We start from the raw sequence: 18,995 nt of genomic DNA, 5'->3' as shown, positions 1-18,995 counted from the left end.
TTGTGCGGGGAGAGTTGACCGTTCACACCCTGCTTGGGCTGGACGCCTCTGCTGAAATAACTTTAGATGGAAGAAGAAGGGGAAATTGGGTCCCAGTTGGACATGTGACACGTAAATGCCTCGGTGTTACATTTCCTGTTAATCCCAAGCAGACATTATGTATGTCAGTTTCTGTCTCAACTCTTACACATCCTGGGGTGGAGATTAAAAAATCAGATTTATCTTGCTGTCATTCATTCACTTTGTTTGCTGTTTATGTACGAATTTCAAGAATTCTAGCTAACCGTGACGGGATAGCTAGCACACTTGCAAAAGTGATTAACTACCATCCTGTCTGTCTTTAAAATGGTTTATGCTTTGTGGGCATTTTCACCATTATGTTTTTAGTAGTACCGAAAGTGGAATCTTCTGGCAAGTGCATAACTATCACTTTTAAATTGTTTGCACTGTGTTTTAGGATTTTTTTTTTTTAATTGTCGGAACCAGATGAGGTTCTCTATCACCCTGGAATCCTACTGCCACATTCTTTTCTTCCAACTATTCCTTCCCGCTTACTGTAATTAAATCATAACACAGAGAGAAGATGATATCATAGTCTCTTTTCACAAGACGACTCTGTGGAGGTGTATGTCCTGGTTTGCGTTAGCCTGATGGCATCAGCCTTCGAATCCTGTAACTAACTCTCCTTTTTCTAATTCTGTTTGGCCCACCAAGTAAATTTCTGGTTATAAGCTTGCTTCTTGGGTCAGTCTGCTTCCAAGGGAGAGATTATACCAATTACCTAAGGAGATGATTGTCGTCATAAGGAGAGGTATATCTTCCATTGCACATTAAGACTTTGTTTTCATACATCGGTCTGTCAGCCTGTCGAAGGCGGGTCTGTCTGGAGGCAGTATCTCCATCAGGGCCGAAGACCAGACAGACCCAGACACTGAGATGAATTTACCAGAATGACCCCATCCTGGGAGACCACTTGGTGGACAATCTTACTTGCTATTTCTTGAAGAGCTCGAACATCCTCATGCTTTTTATTTGAAACATTGACAGTTACTAATAAGTGGTTTTGGTATTAGTGAGCAATTGTGCCAACTAGGGGTCAGTGAGTTTGAATGAGCACAGTATCCTGGAGGGAACTGCATGGTAAACAGCTGTATCTTCCCCCATGTCCAGCTAAAGTTTGAGTGGAATAGCCTTAACCTTAAGACTCTCTCCTTTAAATACACAGTTTACGTTATCTAACAGGGGTGAAGCGTGATGGAAAAGAATCAAAACAGAAACTATCTTTTTTAATGCCCTTAAAAGAAATCAGACTGGTTTCAGTGTTGGAAGGCATTCTGGAAAAGAAAGCCTGGTAGCGAACCAAACTGAATTCTCTGGGCAGCTGACTCTCTCCAGCTGTATTCAGTTATTGAACAGCTGTCCGAGAAGGCAAAGCATCATTTGTCCATTTAGAACAATTTCAGGAAGCTGTTTTTAACCCCCAGTAGTATTTTTCTGCAGACTTCTAATCTCTGAGAAGGTTTTAAAAGATCTAATAACTCATGCCTGTATCAGACCTCTGGAGCATGAAGAGGTACCATTAATGTTCATGCAAAAGGAATTAGAACATTAGAGCTTTATTTCCTGCAAAATTTTGCACCTTGGCGCATTGTAGCTGTCTTGGCTGATAGTCAGCAACAGTATCTACTGTTTGTTTCTCAGTGCCATGATAAATAATGCATGGTACAAATCAGAGCTCCGTGTATTCCTTGCGAAACTACAGAGTCGAAGGCAACTGTCAGGTCAATTTCTATTCTAAATATTCATCTTCTAGAGGGGCTGCGTCTGTGTAGTTTTATGAGCTGATGATGATATGAAATACCATCAACATGGTCTTTCTTTCTGATTTGAGGCACAAACCATTTTGATTTTGAAGCTTCAGTTTTTTTTCTCTCTGTTTTGATTAAAGGGTTGAGGTTCCTGACGGAGAATACTAGTATTTGAATATATCATAATTTTAGACTTCGAGAAATTCAAAAGGTAATTGTGTTTTTCTTTGTGGTGTAATGTTTGCCAAAAAAAAAAAAGTTTTTATTTTAGTGGAAGCTGTACAAAATCCACTGTTCATGAAACTGAGTCATAGTTTTAGTGAGAAAAAGTTTTTGGTTTTTTTTTTTAACAGTCTATTTGGTGGAAACTGAAACTGCGGCTTTCTTGTTGTTAAGTTTTTGTAAGTGGTCACTCTGAGCAATGTCCTTTTAGAGTTGTGAGTGAAAGGACAGACAGCCCACCTGAGAAGAAGAGCATGTTTTTTAAGAGCCCCCCAGACATAGACCTGTTTGTTGTCATTAAGTGATAGCCTAGGTACTGCTAGAGTTTCAGATTATTCCCATTTCGCTAAGCAGAGATTGTCCTACTGAGCTATCTTATCTCTTCTTTAAAGTATTTCATATTGTATTTTGAATATTGGAAAGAGTGTACATTTTCTCAACTGCCTTTTCCAAATAGTGAACTTGAACATGCGAGGACATTCTTTGAAATGGTAGCCTTCTTGAGTCAGGCCACAAAATGATCAAATGTAAAATACACCCGTGTGACTGTGACAGGGCTGGCTTTGACTGCCAAGATCAACACAGCAATCTGCCCGCATCACATCACCATTGAACTCTCTTTCCAAGTATGTTATCTAGAAACCATTTGATTTAGACAAATTACAAGTTGGCTGAATTACTCAACTCTTTCATAACTTCTACTGCTAATTTCCAGCATTTCCATGGTGCAATCTTACTATAACTTGTTTGGTAGAAGTAGGAGAAGGCAATTTCTTATGTGTGGTTTAAAATGGTCTATCTAATGTGAAAAGCTAAGTATTCTTATCTGCTGTTCTCGTTTATTTACTTGAAAGGACAACAGATGATAAAAAAATATTGTTAAAAAAAAAATTTGTATATGTTCTGTGCCTTCGTTGAGTTCTTCTTGGATGAAGGGATTGCTTGTGCTTTTGTTGGTTTCCCCATTCCCACTTTCGAGAAAGCGTCTTCCCTATGTGTATTCGAAATCTCCAGCCGTGCCTTATTGTTGTCATTGAGGGGAGATGTATCGTTTTTCTTTGTTGATGAATTGGGCTTTCTGCTGGAAGGAAGCAGTGATGGAAAAGAGAAGTAGAGATTCTGTCACTCGGTTCACCGGATGGCCCATTCGCTGGCTCGAATATAAAAATTGCTGTTTTGAGAAGTGTCTTCACCATCCTGTTGAGTCTAGCTGTAACCCTCCAGACTTGTCACCCTCCTATCAGCCTTCCTGGATGGTCTCCTTTACACAGAAGTTGGGGTGGAAGTGGACGTCCAATGGTGACTTTGGGTTTTTCTTATTCTTTACTCCCTTTTGACCCCTCTGCAGCCTTTTATCTTTCTTGGAAGCACTGGGAGGCCTCTGAAATTTCCCCTTATGACAGTCAAAATCAGGATGTCACTCCTTTCTCAGGAGTAGTTTGGGACCACTTTATCTTTAGCTCTTAGCAAAAAAGAGAGGGCAAGTGTGATCTCCAAATAGTGAGGGTTTCTACAACCCTAGCAGGTCTAGGTAATGTGAAAAGCTAAGTATTCTTACCTGCTGTTCTTGTTTATTTAATCAAAAGGACTGCAGATGATGAGGAATGTCGTGAGGGGCTAGGGGACTGTGCTCCCACAGTAGCCATGCTTAGACCCCTAGGAAGTCTTAAACGGGTGGGCAGAAAATTAAAATATTAAGCACACTTAGAAAGATATGAATAAAATTAAGCACGCTCCACCAGAGCAAATATAAGACTACATATACCTTGAAAACCCCTAAAAATAGCAGATCCAGTTGATATTCTGAAACCCATGATGGAAACCAGATTTAGCACTTGATGGTCGAGTTAACTCCTGGCCTCTTGCAGAGAAATCCATTCACCTTCCAGCATCTTCTTCTCCGGGAGGTGCGGGTGGCGTCTTGGGTGACAGGACTGCTTGGAAGAAAGTTAATGGAGTTCTCTGCAAGAAATGCTGGAGTTAACTATAGTTTTTCCTTTTTTCTCCCCCCGACCCCCGTTTAGACCTGCTACCCACAGATCCACAACCAGCTTCATGCTCCTTCTCCGTGCGGCAGTGGGGTTTGGCCACTGACCTGAGTAGCCGCTCGCATCCCAGGGGGCCGGGCCGGGCCTTGGCTGCACGCCACAGGAGTCCCTGATCCCTTCCTTTCTCCAGACTCATCGCTCTGGGGGTTAAGGAGGTGGAGTCTCGAGCGCCCGGTATTCTTGCTGACAACCAGTCGAACCACGTTGCTTTCCTGCCATCAAGGTTCCAGTCTCCCCGTCACTGAGATCGTTTGTCCCCGCACATCTGTGACTGCATGACTTTAGCGGGAAAATGCAGCACGTGCCCGAGATGTGTCTATTTATTTATAAATTATGTCGTATGTATCAGCATAAAATATTAGTACAGCCAGATTCCCTTTGCACGCTTCACCTCAGTGACCGTGGGGCTGCAGGACAAACCCAGACCTTATCGATGGCCGTAAGGTCCTCTGCAGCTGACCATGGCCTCACCTCTCTGGAGAGACTGTTTTGCTTTGTTCTCCAGGCAGATAGATCATGCAGCCTGTGTCCAGGCCTCCCCAGGCCTGCCTGACCTCAGGCCTCCGACCAGCCTCACATGTGTCTTTCTCTCTGTACACTCATTTCGTCGGGCACAACCTTTCTCTCTCCTGCTCGCTTGAGTCTTAGAGGCCTGCTTTTCCTCCTGACACACCTGTCAACGCCTTGGAACTCTTCTTCAGGTCCCCCCCAGAAGATAGATATCCGTTTAGACAGCTCTCCTGCTAGACGCTGAGTCTCTCAAATGTGGGTGGCATATTTCCTCCCTGTGTCACCCAGGCCGGCTTCAGGACCCCCGATGGGCAGGACACCTTTTTTTTTACGTTGTGTCAGAGGACGCATGGATGTGTCTGTGACATAAATTCCTAAAGGCCGAATTGCCTGTCAAAAGCATACATACACTTGTGACTTCGATGGGAATTACCAGAGCAGTTACACTAATTTACGTTCCCATCGAGGAGTGAATGTCGAGTATCCATTTTTTTCCAAAATTATGCCAACATCGTGTATATCATCGAACTTACCGATTTTTTTGCCAGAAAATTGAATTTTTTGCCAGAAAATTGAAAGCTTTAGGTGACAAATGGTATCTCACAGATGGAGTTTTTTCTGTGATTCCGCTTAGACCTTCCTTCTTGTTGACAGTTGGAAAGAAAGTCACTGAGTCTTAAGAAGGAACAAGGCCCCCTGTGGATGGAGGTATCCAATCTGCCTCCGTCACTTAGTCAGCATCAAGATGGCCGGGCCCAAATGCGGGACTGGCTTCTTGGAAGTAGAGGAGAGAGACGCACTGGATCACTCAGAAGGATGCTCTTGTGCTACGAGCACGGCCATAGGAAACTTCACTTAACAAATACTAACTCTGCAGTTTGGAGAGACACCAAAGCTTGTCCTTCCGACACATGGAGGCTGGGTGGCCTGCTGAGGAAGGAAGCTACCCTATGGGTCGATGCCTGCACATTCCAGAGGTAGCCCAGATGGTCCAAACAGAAAATACAGCTTCTTAATAAACCAAGAAATGCCCGTTGTTCAAAACAGGTAAATTATGCACAGGCGTTCTGGTGGCATCATTTATAGTAGTGAAAACTGGAAGCAACCTACACGTTCAAATAGGGAATACTTCTATGACCTAGCCATAAGATGAGATGTTACGTAATTTTTAACGCAAGTTTTTAGTGACAAGGGAAATATTTACATGCTGATTTATGTTTAAAATGTAAAAATGTACATGGAATATAAGCTTCCTGCTATGTAGAAAAATATGGCCCAAAGTAAAAAACAAACAAAACCCAAGGAAATAAACCAAAATGTTAGATTTAGTGGCCTTTGGGATATGGGGTTTTATGTGTGGGATTCTTTTTTATCTGTATATGCATAAAATAAAAATTCATTTTCCACCTTACATCGACAGTCGGGGAGAAAAAGGTGAAAAGCTCAGCCTCCTGCTGTGTGCCAGACAAATCTAAATGCACTGTACGGCGCACACACAAAGTACAGTGTTTAAAATATTGTTTTCTCCTTATCCCCAGTAAGGACTTTGTAAGGCCTGAGCTGGAGATGGAGAGATTAGACAACTAGCCCGTCACACAGCTCGTAAATGGCAGAGTGACTTAGCTCCAAAGTGGAAACCGTCCCTCTCGCCTTTGTTAGCTGGATCTAGTGGGTAGAAACGGAGGCCGGGGCGTCGTGGGAGGCAGTAGCAATGTTTATATTTACAGGCACTGCGGGTGGTTACACAGGTGTATGAGTGCGTTTGTCAAAACTCACCCAACTGTACACTTAAGATGGGTGGACTTTTTTACAATCTGAATTATATACCTCAATAAAGTTGATTTAAACAAACAGATAAGAAGGCCTAGGGGTGACCTCTTTCCCTAATTCCAAACTGGAGTCTGAGAATTTTCTCGTGATACAAGAAAAGACAAGTTCAATTCCTAGCACACCCTCCCACTCCGGAAGAAGGGGAGGGAGAGGCAGGCGGACAGAGCTGGATAGGCCACCTCCTGCCTCAGCAGCCCTGCAGGCTTGGGCCGTGGGCCAGCCCTTGGGATGGGAGGTGTGGGGGCGCTTCCGGCCTGTCCTGCCTGCTTTCAGTCAATAGGAGAGAGGAATACTGCATCAGGTGCTCCCCGACCTTTCCCCCAGGCACTTTGGGAAGGCAGGCCATCAGGGGCCATGCTCACCCTCTGTGAGGCTGGGATGAAATGCCTTGTCTGGCCCCAGGGATGAGGAAGGGTGCTGGGGTCCCTTGAACTGTTTCTCCAGAAATCCCTTGATTCTCGCAGAGAGCGGGGTGTCATGTAGTTGGCCAGATGGGCCCAGCAACCATGTTCCTTCTACAGTGAGCGTGACTTATATCCCAGACTCATTACAGTTTGCGCCACGACGCCAGCCTCAGAAAGACTTGCAAATAAGCAGAACCACAGAAGTCAAAATCTGCAAGTGCTCAGGTCTACTGTGTTTTTAAAAATGAATAATCGGTTAATCAGCTCAGCAAAATAATTCTAAAACATGCCCAATGGGTGCCTGCCACGGTCCAGCCACGACAGGATCCAGGGGGCCCCGAAGGTGGGCAAGGCGTCGGCGCAGGAGACAGTCGACTACACAGCTCAGAGGCAGTGTGACACTGTTCCGTTTTATTGTGATTTGAGTACAACTTTTATACTTTTTATTTGGCATTTGATTATACTTTGTTGTTAAGGTAGCAGGGAGTTAAATTTCTGTGGTTAGGCGGAGCAGAAAATCTTATAGAGTATATTATTATTAATGTTCATGATTAACTAGTACATTTTTCTCTCAATCATTAGAACAGAACTACCTGATGGAACAATCTAAACTTTTAATTATTATATCTATTACGTAAGATACAGTTTGATTTAAGTAAAGGTGATAGATAGATGTATTCATAACAGCAAGTATTGGCTTGTGGGCAGACATTGTTCTTCTTTCTGCCTGAAGAAATCTTTTAAATGCTATTTGATTTATGCTATATCTAAAGTTCAAGCTGAACCTTTCTCATAGCTGTTCAAAAGTTTCCTTGGTGCAGTGATGAGGAAAATATTTATAAAAATCAGTTTTACAAAGCTGCTTTCATAAGCTAAGTTTCTGTTCCTTTGTTTTTAAGCACCAAGGAGATCCCGACCTAGCCAGCCTTTCTATGAAACTTAAACTACTATAAGGCACATGAATTCTATCTTTATTCACTACATGTATACTATCTTTATTATAAGCTTCTGAATAAGGCAAAGGAAGATCAGGTAATCTTTTCATACTATTAGCCCCCCTAGGTGGATACCAGAGTTTTCTATTTATCCACTAGGCCACAAAAGGAGGCCCTTCTATAGTAGGCACAGGCTTATTAGTAAATTTCTTATCCTTTACTAATTTTTCTACTAACTGCATGGGAACAGGAGTATAAACTGGTTCTAGTAATTCAGCTTGTTATAATTTATTCATAATATCTTTAAGAGGCGCGTCAAAAGGAATTTCCCTTAATAATTGTTCAAATAAAGGGTTTATGCATTCTGGACACGTCAGGGTGACCAGAGCTGACTCCATACGCGGGGAATTTACTATGTTTTCTTCAGAGCCAATTTTGAGGAAATCCATTTGTACAGCGTTTACACTTACAAGAATTTGTGCTACCCAAATTCCCCCTATTAATAGGATCATTTCTAAGAAACCAATTATCCCTAAACACATGCCACGTCCTCGTTCTTGACGATGCATTCCTCGAAGCCTCTGTCCCCATCTCCGGACCTTGTCACGCAGTAGGGTAGAAAGAGGACGCGGCAGGTGCCCCTTCTCCCTCTCTGTCTCTTTTAACAGTGTCAAGATGTGAGTGACGATGATGGCAGGCATTCAGCCCTATGTTTTTGTACCACTGTATGTGGCCTCCTATTCTGAAATCCTCCCCGAGCGTCGAGCGGCAGTTCGTCCTGTCGTATACCATGTGACTGTACTCGTGGCGTGCCACCCCTCCATCAGGTTTGGGCAGTGCAAATGGGCTGCCCCGAGAATGATCAGGGAAGCACATGGTCAACAGGAAAGGTCTGCTTGAGACAGAGAGGACTTCAGGATAGATGACGGGAGCAGAGATCAGATTCCCCGTGCGACAGACGGACATAGCGTGGAGCTCTGGGGACCGAGGACATAGGACAGGAGCAGTCCCCGCTTGCCCAGAGTGTGGGCTCAGCAAAGTTCTGCTCCATTCTGGCAAGAACGTGGAGATTTTCCTTGGATCATGCACTCCTGCAAATCCATAAATACACTCACTGCATTTTATTTTTCCGAATTAAGGATGACGAAGTGAATCGTGAATGGAGTTATTTACCTGGGAGGGCTCTGTTTTTCTCTACCCTGGGGATGTTTATTTATGCACCTTAATTTGCCTTTCAGTCTGGATGTGCTTTATCTTAAAAGACTGGAAGTACACAAAAAACACAAAAGTTAAGATCTCCAGGTGCCCGGTCTCCTGCATTTTGAAAATGGTCAGCTCCTTTATTAGGATAAAACCGACTATTAAAAGTGTACCTAATTGATTTAGAGGCAGTCTGTGGTTTAGTCATTGTCCTCTCCAAATTCTTGCTAGTCTGGGGCTTTTGGCCGGGAGACTGTTAATGTTTGACTCTCAAGGCCCCATTAGGACAGTGAAGAGTGAGAAGTTCCAGAAGGGAACATTTTAGGTCAGGAAAAGGAAGGATTTTCTGATATCTCGTGATGTCCAGTCATGGAATAGGCCGCTGCTGGTGGCGGGGAAGCTCATGGCGGACTCTAGAGGCATTTCAGCCACAAGTGCTAGAACTGCCCCTCCTGAGACAGCCGGGTCTCCCCGATCCCTTCCTCCAGCTGCTGAGGCCTGGAGCAGGGAGAAGCTTCCACCGCAGCACAGAGGAGGTATTCTCACTGTTCCGACTGGGAATTCCCAGCGTCTCCATGGAGGACAGCCCCCACCAAGTGCGGTCAGGCTCCAGGACTCCCCGGACCTGGTGCCCTGGACCGGGCACTGCGTTCCTGGCAGGCAGAAGGCACAGAGCCAGAGTGAAGTCAGTGCCGAACTCGGAATGGTGCTTGGTTTACATTCTGGTGCCAAATTTTTTAAAAAAGTCACAGTTCAACTTGCAGAGGGTACTTGTGTGACCCTCACTCAGCCTGAGTGGCACAGCCCTCCAGGTGCAGGGAGGCAGGTGAAGGTGTCAGGGAAGGTGGAGGTCCAGGCCGCCTGCTCGCCCCACCTCGCCCCACCTCGCCCCATCCGACCCCACTGGTTCCAGCCAAAGCAGGCCCCATGTTTACTCAGGTCCAGCATCGCATTTAAAAGAGAGGGCTCCCCACGTAGCAGCAGACCGATTCTGGAGTTCCGCAGCAAGGTGGCAATGAAGGCCTTGGGGCGAGGGTGACCTGTCACTAAGACCACCAGCGCAGTTTCTAACGCTGCTGCTCTGTTTAGAACTTGGAACATACTTTTTTCCCCATTCTTTGTTCAGGCGCGCTTCTACATGGAGGGGGGCCTTCTCTCTCCTTTTGTGGTGACCGTCCAATCTGGTCGATTCGAAAGGCACAGCCTGGGACCCAATTGCAGGCACATTGGTGTAACAGAAAGTGCACCAGATTTAGCAGGGCTAGGATCCATGAAAGGATCCCAGCTCTTCCGTGTACCAGCTGCGTGCCTCAGACGGGTCCCTTAACCTCTCTGAGTGTGTTTCCTTGTCTGTAAAAACAGGGTGCGTATCACATACCTCACAATAAAAGTAAGCGATGGAACGAAGTGACGCGTGTGAACGTGCTCTGTAAGCCATGGAGGATGGTACCTGTAGGTGTCCCAGGGGCACCTCCGTTGGCCTAGCACTGTCCAGACACCATTTTTCTTAAGCTGAGCTGTTATCAAACCATATTTACTACAAGTGAGAGATGGGTAGAAGTGACTCCCCCTGCCTCGTGCATTGGAAAGACTAGGATGTAGGGGTGCTAAGGGTTGCTTAGAAACAGTCTCCATCAAGAGCTCTTGTAGGGAAGACGTGGTGCTCCTTCCCGGGGATCGTGAGAGCAACCAGCTCCCCTTCCTCCTGGAGGAGGAAAAGATCCATGCCTAGGAATTCTGTCTAAGCCCCCACCCCCACCCCCAGCAGTGTTTTGGAGCTCATTTAAGGGGAGTCCCAGGATGAATGGAGATTAAGTCGTACTTACTACTCATTTTTAAGGGCAGGAGTGAGATCAGATCTGTTTAAAGGAGGGAACGAAACCATATGCACAGAGAAGGCAAGGTGAAGGTTACTCCATGCCAACGGGAGCCTTTAAACATCATTACCTACTTTCGTAGCAAGTGGGTCAAAAATAATTAAAAGGGAGTCTTCTCCCTCCACTCCGTTTCATTGAAATATTAAATGCAGATGGAAAATTTTGAAATGATACGTTGAGATTATACTTGTGCCGGCAGAAAGCGTGTACAGGTCCCCTGTGGTGCTTTTCAAAATGCAAAAACCTGCTGAGTCTTTTCAAACAGAAATGCTTAGACTCTGAGCGTAAAGGAAGTGGCCCAATTTTTAGAAAAGAAGGCAGTACTTGTAAATGTGTGTCGTTTGGGATTCTGGGGAGAACCTGGTGGGATGGAACTACGTGAAAAGCAGGGTGGGATTCAGGGGAGAAGTACGTCACAGCAGACTCCCTCCTTTCCCTACTTCCTGTTTCCCTCGGGTTCCCTGTGCCTGTCCTTCCTCTGGGACACGGTCAGTCCTGCCACAGAGCAGCTTTCCAGGCACATGGTGGGGCAGCGGGAAGGAGGAGGCCTGGAGGATGGATGCTTAGACCCAAGGGTCTTCGCACAGGAAGAAAGTTTTGCCGTAAAGACAGACCGGTTGGGGAGAGCTTTTGGAGCGGGTCATAGCTGCAAGGGGAGGGGCCCCTGCTGCTCTGCAGAGCTGGCCCAGGGCCCCGGGATGCCGTGCTGCTGGGCCACGAGACCAGACCACTTTGCATCTCGGCTCTGCCATTTTTAGGGTATCTTTTAGCTTTTTAGATCGCACTGCCCTTTCCTGTGAACCAAGGACATTACCTACTACTGAGATCAAATAATAGGACCTATGTGATAGTTATTGGAAGCTGTAATATCCAGTATATATACATATGTATATGTGCTTTTTCTTTTAATTATCAATTTGATGTTACTCTTTCTCAATTTCCTCTCTCACCAAACCCTCCCTCAATCCAAACTCTCCCCCCAACCCATTGCAAGCCTTGTGACAGAAATCAGAAACATTGTGTCATCAAAGGTGTCATACAAGGCCAGAAAGACACTAAACTATCAAGTGCAATTGGCTAGTTAAGCTCACCTCTCTTTTAACGTCAGGCTAATGAGTCCCAGACCCAAAAGACAACTTATGTCTGTCGCTTAACCCCAGAGGCCTGCCAAAGTTAGAGATCAGAGCTTACAAATTCAATATTACCCTTTATATTCTGTTTTCCTCCTAATTGAAGATTGACTCTGTTTACATTAAGCAAAAATGACTAATGATCTGAAAGTTTTCTACAATAAAATATTAGCAGCAATTACCATCTCCTGCGTTTGTAATTAATAATGTAGTTTTTCACATTGCAGAAAAGGAGGCATAGGAAAAAAAACACGCTAATTTCCTTCAAGTCCTAAAACGAGCATTTAGAGGTTAGATTCTTCACCTCCAAATATTTTGTTTTCTTTGTGGATTTCGATTCAGATGCTATTGAGTATCTTGTTTAAAACTTAGGCAGTTGTCAGCTAAGACTATGAATACTTGTGGTTTGCTTTCAAGTTGCGAGTTGTGAGCACACCTTCAGCTTACTGGAATATTGGTTATTTCAGTAAATATATGCATTAGAAAATAAGATAAACTTGGTTTCTGCTTGCCTCTAATTTGTATTTTATTCATACTTAAGTTATCTCCATTCATTAATTTAGTATTTACAAATTGCATAATAATAAGAAATGAGCAAGAAAACAGAACGTTCAAAGATGAAAGTAGGACCAGATTTGCAACAAGAAGTAGCTGTTTGTGTTAAGATTATATTTGCTCTTTTAAAGTTGACAAACTGGAGCAATTACTTATGGAAATATTGATCAAAATAGACTTTGTCATGATAACGTGTCTGAACTGTTCCATATCTTTTTAAAAACTAACTTTCTGCTTTTGAAAACTAAATGTTAGCAGATGTTCGTCTGTTTCCAAGACTTTATCCGCCTAGCATTTATTAACTTTCACAATGAGGTAACGGTTTTGCTCCCTTCCTAAGTAAATCGTGTGTGCTCTGTTACTTGGACCTGGAGTCTAATGTATTGCATTTGGAATGTGTGTGTAAAAACCAATGATTTTGAAAGATTAACGCATGAATGTGGACAGCATGAAATGACAAAAATGTTTACTCCTTCCTACTCATGAAGTGTGAAAGTTTTCATTTTTCCTCGTTGCCTCGGTGCTCCTCAGTAAGCCCTGAATATTCACCGGTTGGATGATCAGAAAGAAAGTATCACAGTGTTGGAAGACTATATTCTCATTTTCGTGATGGTGGATGTTATTGTTTTGGGGTCTTAAGTCTCTTCCTATGTTCGGATGAAATTGTAACTCTTTAATCTTGTGTGTGGCCCATTAGCTCAAGGTTTTAGAACCCCATTTGTGTTCTACAAGGTCATAGAGATTCATCCCCTATATGGCCCATGTAAACGGCATCCAGCAGCTCCAGGCAGGTGAGTGGGAAGTTGTAGGGTTTATGCCGATTCACAGCTTCCTGAAAAACAAGTTAAAGCATTTGTCCTGTCAGGGTGTGTGGGTGGTGTCTTCCTTACACCGCTGAGTCAGCACATGGAAGCTGGAAATCGGATCACCCAGCAGAGACCATCCCAGCAGAGTGCACTGGACCTCCTGGGTGTCTGCACCCATGAACCGTCACAACCCGAAGCCCCGGAAGGGGACCCCAGGTGAACCCCGGAACTCCTGTGATAGGTTAAAAAGTGTTCCAGGGAGCTGGACCTGGCAGGGGTGTAGCCATGTTGTACGTTTGCTGAATTTAGTTCTGATGAGAAGGTACATGTGACCTAATTGAGCGAAAGAAAAAAAAATGGGAATCTGGAAGTAATTGCTGGTTCTCTGTCTGCAGATTATTGTATTTAGGATGCAGTTTTCTGCTGCTGCCCTCATTTCTGTTTGGGTCATTAGCCCTTGTCGAGAGTCTTCATCCCCAATCGGATGGTCTTGAAAGTCAACTTTAAAAGAATATCTCATCCTAAAAAAGCTAAATAAACTACTGATATTGATGACAGAATGATTTAAACATTTTTCCTATGCATGACAGTATTTTAAATGTGGCTTTTTCAAAGGAGAACCAAAAATACTTACTGTAGCCTTAGTGAAATACCTGAACTGAAATTCATAACTTAAAATCTTTTTTGAATCAAATGACTTGGATAAGTGTGCTGCTGAGTGTGAAGCTTAGGCCCACCAAGAATTATGCTGTCAAGTCGCGCACTGAAAGTGACATCCATGATGTTTTCCCCATATTTTGTCTGGACCGTGCACTGCTTGGGTGAGTCCTTTGCAAGTTTATGTCTATGCTGTCAGGCAGTCAGTTCAAGTTCAAAGTTACCCTCCCTCCTGTTTTTGTCCCTACTATCATACACATGTACCTATGCACCAGCAAGCCCCTAGCTGCAATCTTGGGACTCAACTTCAACAGGAATCTCCTCGTTATTCCTTCCGCCCACAGTCTCCCTCTGAGGCCGTCCATTTTGCATATTGTTATAAGATAAATCGCTTCACCCACCTGCCCCCAAATCTTCCGTGATCCTCTGCTGTTGAAAATCCGCCATTTCTCATTCACTGCTCTGATACATTAGGTCATTTTACAGCTGCTGTGGTCTGGAAGGTAACATAAAGCGTCGTCGGGTCTGACCTGAGTCCTCATTGCTCCTTCCTGACAAGCCACCTTCTCCTCCCACTGCTGAAGTATCTTCTGTGATGCGGAATATACTGTTTGTTCATGCAGCTGACACTTTTAGAAAGTTCTTCCTTAGAGCAAGTATAACTCTAACTAGTTCTGTACCAAGACTCTGTTCATGCTTTATCCTCAGCCAGGAAACTTTGAGTCACCTACTGTTTTAAAGCATAGATTTTATTATTATTTGGATATGGCGAGGCCAAGATACATTGTGTTACTCACAGTTTCCAAGAGGACAGAGCATGGCAGGCCATGGGGGCCACATGGCGAAGCACCAGGCTTGGTTTGGAGGCAGAGGGAGCAAGGAAAAACGCAGTCGAGAACTTTTAGTATGGTTTTCTTGGTGAGGAATGGACAAGGCAGGGTAAGCAGGCTAGGTGGAGTTAGGGTTGGCTAGTTAAATAATTTCAGCAGGCTCTGGACGAGGACTGTCTCTGGTTGTCTGATGTCTGGCCCCGAGGTGATCAGGGCATGCAGAGAGTGACCTTGAGTGAGCCTCACAGAGCAGATGGTTGGGCTGTGGATTCCGAATGGGTTAGTTTGCATATGAAGGCGTGCTCACAGGTGAGCCCTCACCACCAGCAATTTGCTATCTCTAGGGATTAGCGGGCCCTGGAAAGGGGTGATCCCTCCAGAGTCAGCAAAGCCCCAGGATATCAACGCATCCAACATGCAGAATTAAAAGACGTGATTCATACACTGCTCACTCTTACGGCCCCATCTCAGTTACAAACTAGCTATGTAACCTTGAATGAGAACCTCAAGTTCCTTGTGAAGACTCAAAGGTTATAGCCCAGCCAAGAGCCCACTGTTTCTTCTTTGTGGGGATGAAGCCTCTGACCCTTCCAGTGGTTTTTCCTCATGCCCAGGTTCTTTCAGTTCATATTCCCAGTGGGAAGGTCCCACGAAACGCCCGGGACTGTGCGTGAGTGGACCGGCGCGCTCTCCCTGGCGAGGGAGCCAAGCGGGCCGATCAGCAGCAGGCGCCCCGAGACTTCGCTCTCGTCTCTTTCACATGTGGACTTTTCCGCCTACACTTGTGTTCCTTACTGCTTCGGCCAGTGGGCTCTCTCTGGGATGTGATCGTCAGCCCTGCCACTCGGATAGCTTTTGAGTTCTTGGTCTGAGCCAAGTGATTGTTCAGTGCATAATATATGTCTGTGACCCATTTGACAGGTGGCATTTGATAACGCCCTTGTGAAGGAAAGCTAAACATAGCATTGACTTACAAGTATAAGACAAAGTATGGCAGACCCTCTATACTACAGCTTGGAAAAATAAATCTCCATTTTATTAATTGAGTTGGCAGTAAAGAGGACTGTGGAACTCGTGTTTAGAGACAAGAGCGGAAAATGAAATCCCTTTATTGACGCCGGTGCCAGTACGTGAGCTGTAAAGATCGGAAGGCGAAATGTTAATCCATTTGGCACAAATTAATAATCATTCTGTAAACCTAAACAGTGTGGAAAATATTCTGTGTTGGTGTTCACCGTGGAAAAATCAGAAGGAACAGTTCTTTGTTGTTCAGAATAGTCAGGTTTTTTCCCTCTCCGATGTATCAAGAAATTTTAATTGTGTTGTGAAAAGTTTTAAATTTCTTAGAAAACCTATAAGTTAGATTTCATAAATATTGGTGTTAATCAGAACATTATATGTTTTGTAACATGTAGGAGTAGGGATAGTTTACAGTGCTGTCTCATTAATACAGGATTTATTTAAACAGATGTAAAAAACAGGAATAGTATTTCACTAAACAAATGTACATTTTCAGATGTTAAACAGATAGCAGCTAGCAACCCAGTTAGCATATAATTTTAATTCTCCTCAACTCATCAGGCTTTGCTTATGATGACCTAAATATGGCTTTTTAACTCTTAAAAGTTAAAAGGGGATTAAAATGATCAGCACTTTAAACACAAACAAAATGGCCACTAACGCTCGGAGTGGAAAAACCCTCAGATTCTGCTTTTTGTCTCTGTTCTGTGGGGAAGGCTGGGCCCATGCGAGAAGCATACTGGGGTGACCACTTTGAATTAGCTGAGCAGAGAGGCTGGTGGCGGGGAATAGGTGTGGTATGATCAGTGGGAGTGGTTAGAATTTGCCAAGACATAAGGGCAAACTTGCTCATCCCTGATAGAGGGTTATTTAAGAATATTGAAATCCACTGGTAAAAAAGAACTCTTGTAAACCAAAGGCATTACCCAAAACTTGGGACTGCTTTGTCTATGGTTTTGTTTTGTTTTGTTTTTCTGACTCTCCTGGCCCTTCTTTGAGGACCCTAGCCCACTTTTTTCCTGCCTCAATGCCTGGACTTCCTTGGGTCCTTGGAGGCTGTCAGGAATTGTGAAGGGTCTGAAATTCTGCCATACTGGTAAGTTAATAAGTCTGCTTGCCACAGTTGGACGGATGCTGGTAGAAGACATGATACTTCCGGGTCAGAGATGAAGGACCATTTGTTACAGCAGTAGCTGTAGCCAGAGTGGCAGCATCCTTGTTCCAGTTCCCTGAGCCCCATCTCCCGTAGAGCATCTCAGAGAGGGCCAGACGATACCAGCACATGCAGTAGGTTGCATTACAGGAGAGAAACTCTGGGCTCTGGGAACACGAATCTTTTATAATCGGCAGTAGGCATGCCTGCCTATGATATTGTGATTTATAAGAAGCATATATTCAGTCTTTGTCCCTGTTTCTGGCACAGAGCCCTTAAAACCCTTGGAATTTCCAAAGTGGTGAGAGTCATAAAAGTGTCTTTTGTTATATTAATGAAGTGACCTATGGAACACAGCTCAGGATGGGGGCTGGTCAGCAGAGAAACTAGCCATGTCATTAGCTTGGGGATTTTCAGTCCCACCCCCCAGACCTCCCAGGAGGTCTGGAGAGCTTCCAGGTTGGGGAACACATGAAGATTTGGGGAGAACAGCATGCCTGGAGAAGGCATGGAAGCTCCGCCCCCTTCCCATACCTCGTCCTATGCATTCGTCCATCTGGCTGTTCCTGTGTTATATAGTCTTATCATTATAATAAACCAGTGATCTACTAAGTAAAATGTTTCCTAAGTTCTGTGAGACAGATTTTAGCAAATTAATCAGACCCAAGGAGGGGGTCGTGGGCCCCTCTGATCTATAGCCAGTCAGATAGAAGCACAGGTGACAACCTGGACTTTGTGATTGGCATTCGAAGTGGGGCGGGGGTGGGGAGGCGCAGTCTTGTAGGACTGAGCCCCTTGCCCTGTGAGATCTGATACCGTCTCTAGTTAAATTGTAGGACATCCAGCAGGTGTCCAAGAATTTCTTGGTGGTATGGGAACACCCCCACCGCCACCACCACACACACGCAGACATTGGAGTGGTGATCAGACTTTTATTTTGCTTCAGAGAGAGGTACTGTCTGTCTCACATGGATGTTCACTGAACAAACATCCTTGAAGAGGGTCTACACCAAAGTCTGGTCAGTGCCTCATCCACAAGATGTGCAGAAATGCAAGGGACCGCGGGAGAAATGGCCGCTGACGGTGGCTCCTGCTGTTCCTCCAGCTCCCTGTGTCCTTAGGAACTGTCAGCGGTGGGCATGAAAGAAACTGTAGTCGAGCGTGGTCCACACTCCTTCCATGAACCTTTTTCAGGGGGTCTTTTGCAAACTTTCTGAAGATCCTTGGTGATCCTCATTTGAGTGAAATGTTGGGAAACAATAAGCTAATTACAAAAATGGCTAACGGTTATTAAACCCTCACTGTTCTGTGCTATCTGCTAAGCACTTTACACTCATTATCTCCTGAGGTGAGTATGGAGGGAATCACCCCCCTTTTTCTTTTATAGATGAAAAGTTCTTGTTAAGAGCCTTAGGCAGGAAGTGGAGAGATGAGACGCAAATACAGGTTGTCACTCTCTTTCCTTTCATATTTCTCTTTCATTGAGAGACTTTTTCATTGAGAGGTGGTGGTGGATTTGTGCATTCGTTTCTCCAGGGAAATTGAGACGCATGAGGGTTAGGAATCAAGGTCGGGAACGAGCTTGTGCGAACAGACCCCTTACAAACATCATTGCCAAGCCTCCAACAAATCCTACGATGTTTTCAAAGCGATTGGAACCCTTGTTTTATGGATGAAGAAATAGAGGCTTCAGGAGACTGACCGACTCGACTGAGACCACACAACAAATACGTGAGGAGCCTGGGAGCCAACCCCAGACCATTTGGCCGTGGAACATTCTGTACATACTGCCCCCTCCCCAACCCCCCAGTAATCACAGGCACTCACATCCAAGACCTTGAAGTGCCCTCAGGTATTTAAGCTCCTTCTGAAACAGAAAAGAAAGTGATAATAATAGGTTCACTGTAGTTTGTCGAATATCTTTCTTTGAAAAGATAAGCCCATGTGTAATTTAATCACCACATTGACTGAACTTCAGCCGCTTTAAGGACCTTTTTCTTCTTTCATAAA

General features: G+C 44.5%; 1 protein-coding gene and 1 long non-coding RNA gene across 2 annotated transcripts in view; both read left to right on the top strand.

Annotated features, from left to right (window-relative positions):
- FAM171A1 (family with sequence similarity 171 member A1) overlaps positions 1-18,995 on the top strand; it is a 117,498-nt gene that overhangs the window by 34,981 nt on the left and 63,522 nt on the right.
- LOC120614630 (uncharacterized) lies at positions 3,286-9,692 on the top strand. The gene is made up of 2 exons (XR_005656019.1): positions 3,286-7,119; positions 8,393-9,692. It is a non-coding gene; the product is annotated as an uncharacterized LOC120614630 (long non-coding RNA).

The sequence above is a fragment of the Pteropus medius genome, unplaced genomic scaffold (genome assembly GCF_902729225.1).
Source record: "Pteropus medius unplaced genomic scaffold, Ma_sr-lr_union100, whole genome shotgun sequence".
Taxonomy (NCBI): Eukaryota; Metazoa; Chordata; class Mammalia; order Chiroptera; family Pteropodidae; genus Pteropus; species Pteropus medius.
This window is presented reverse-complemented; position numbering and strand designations above follow the sequence as displayed.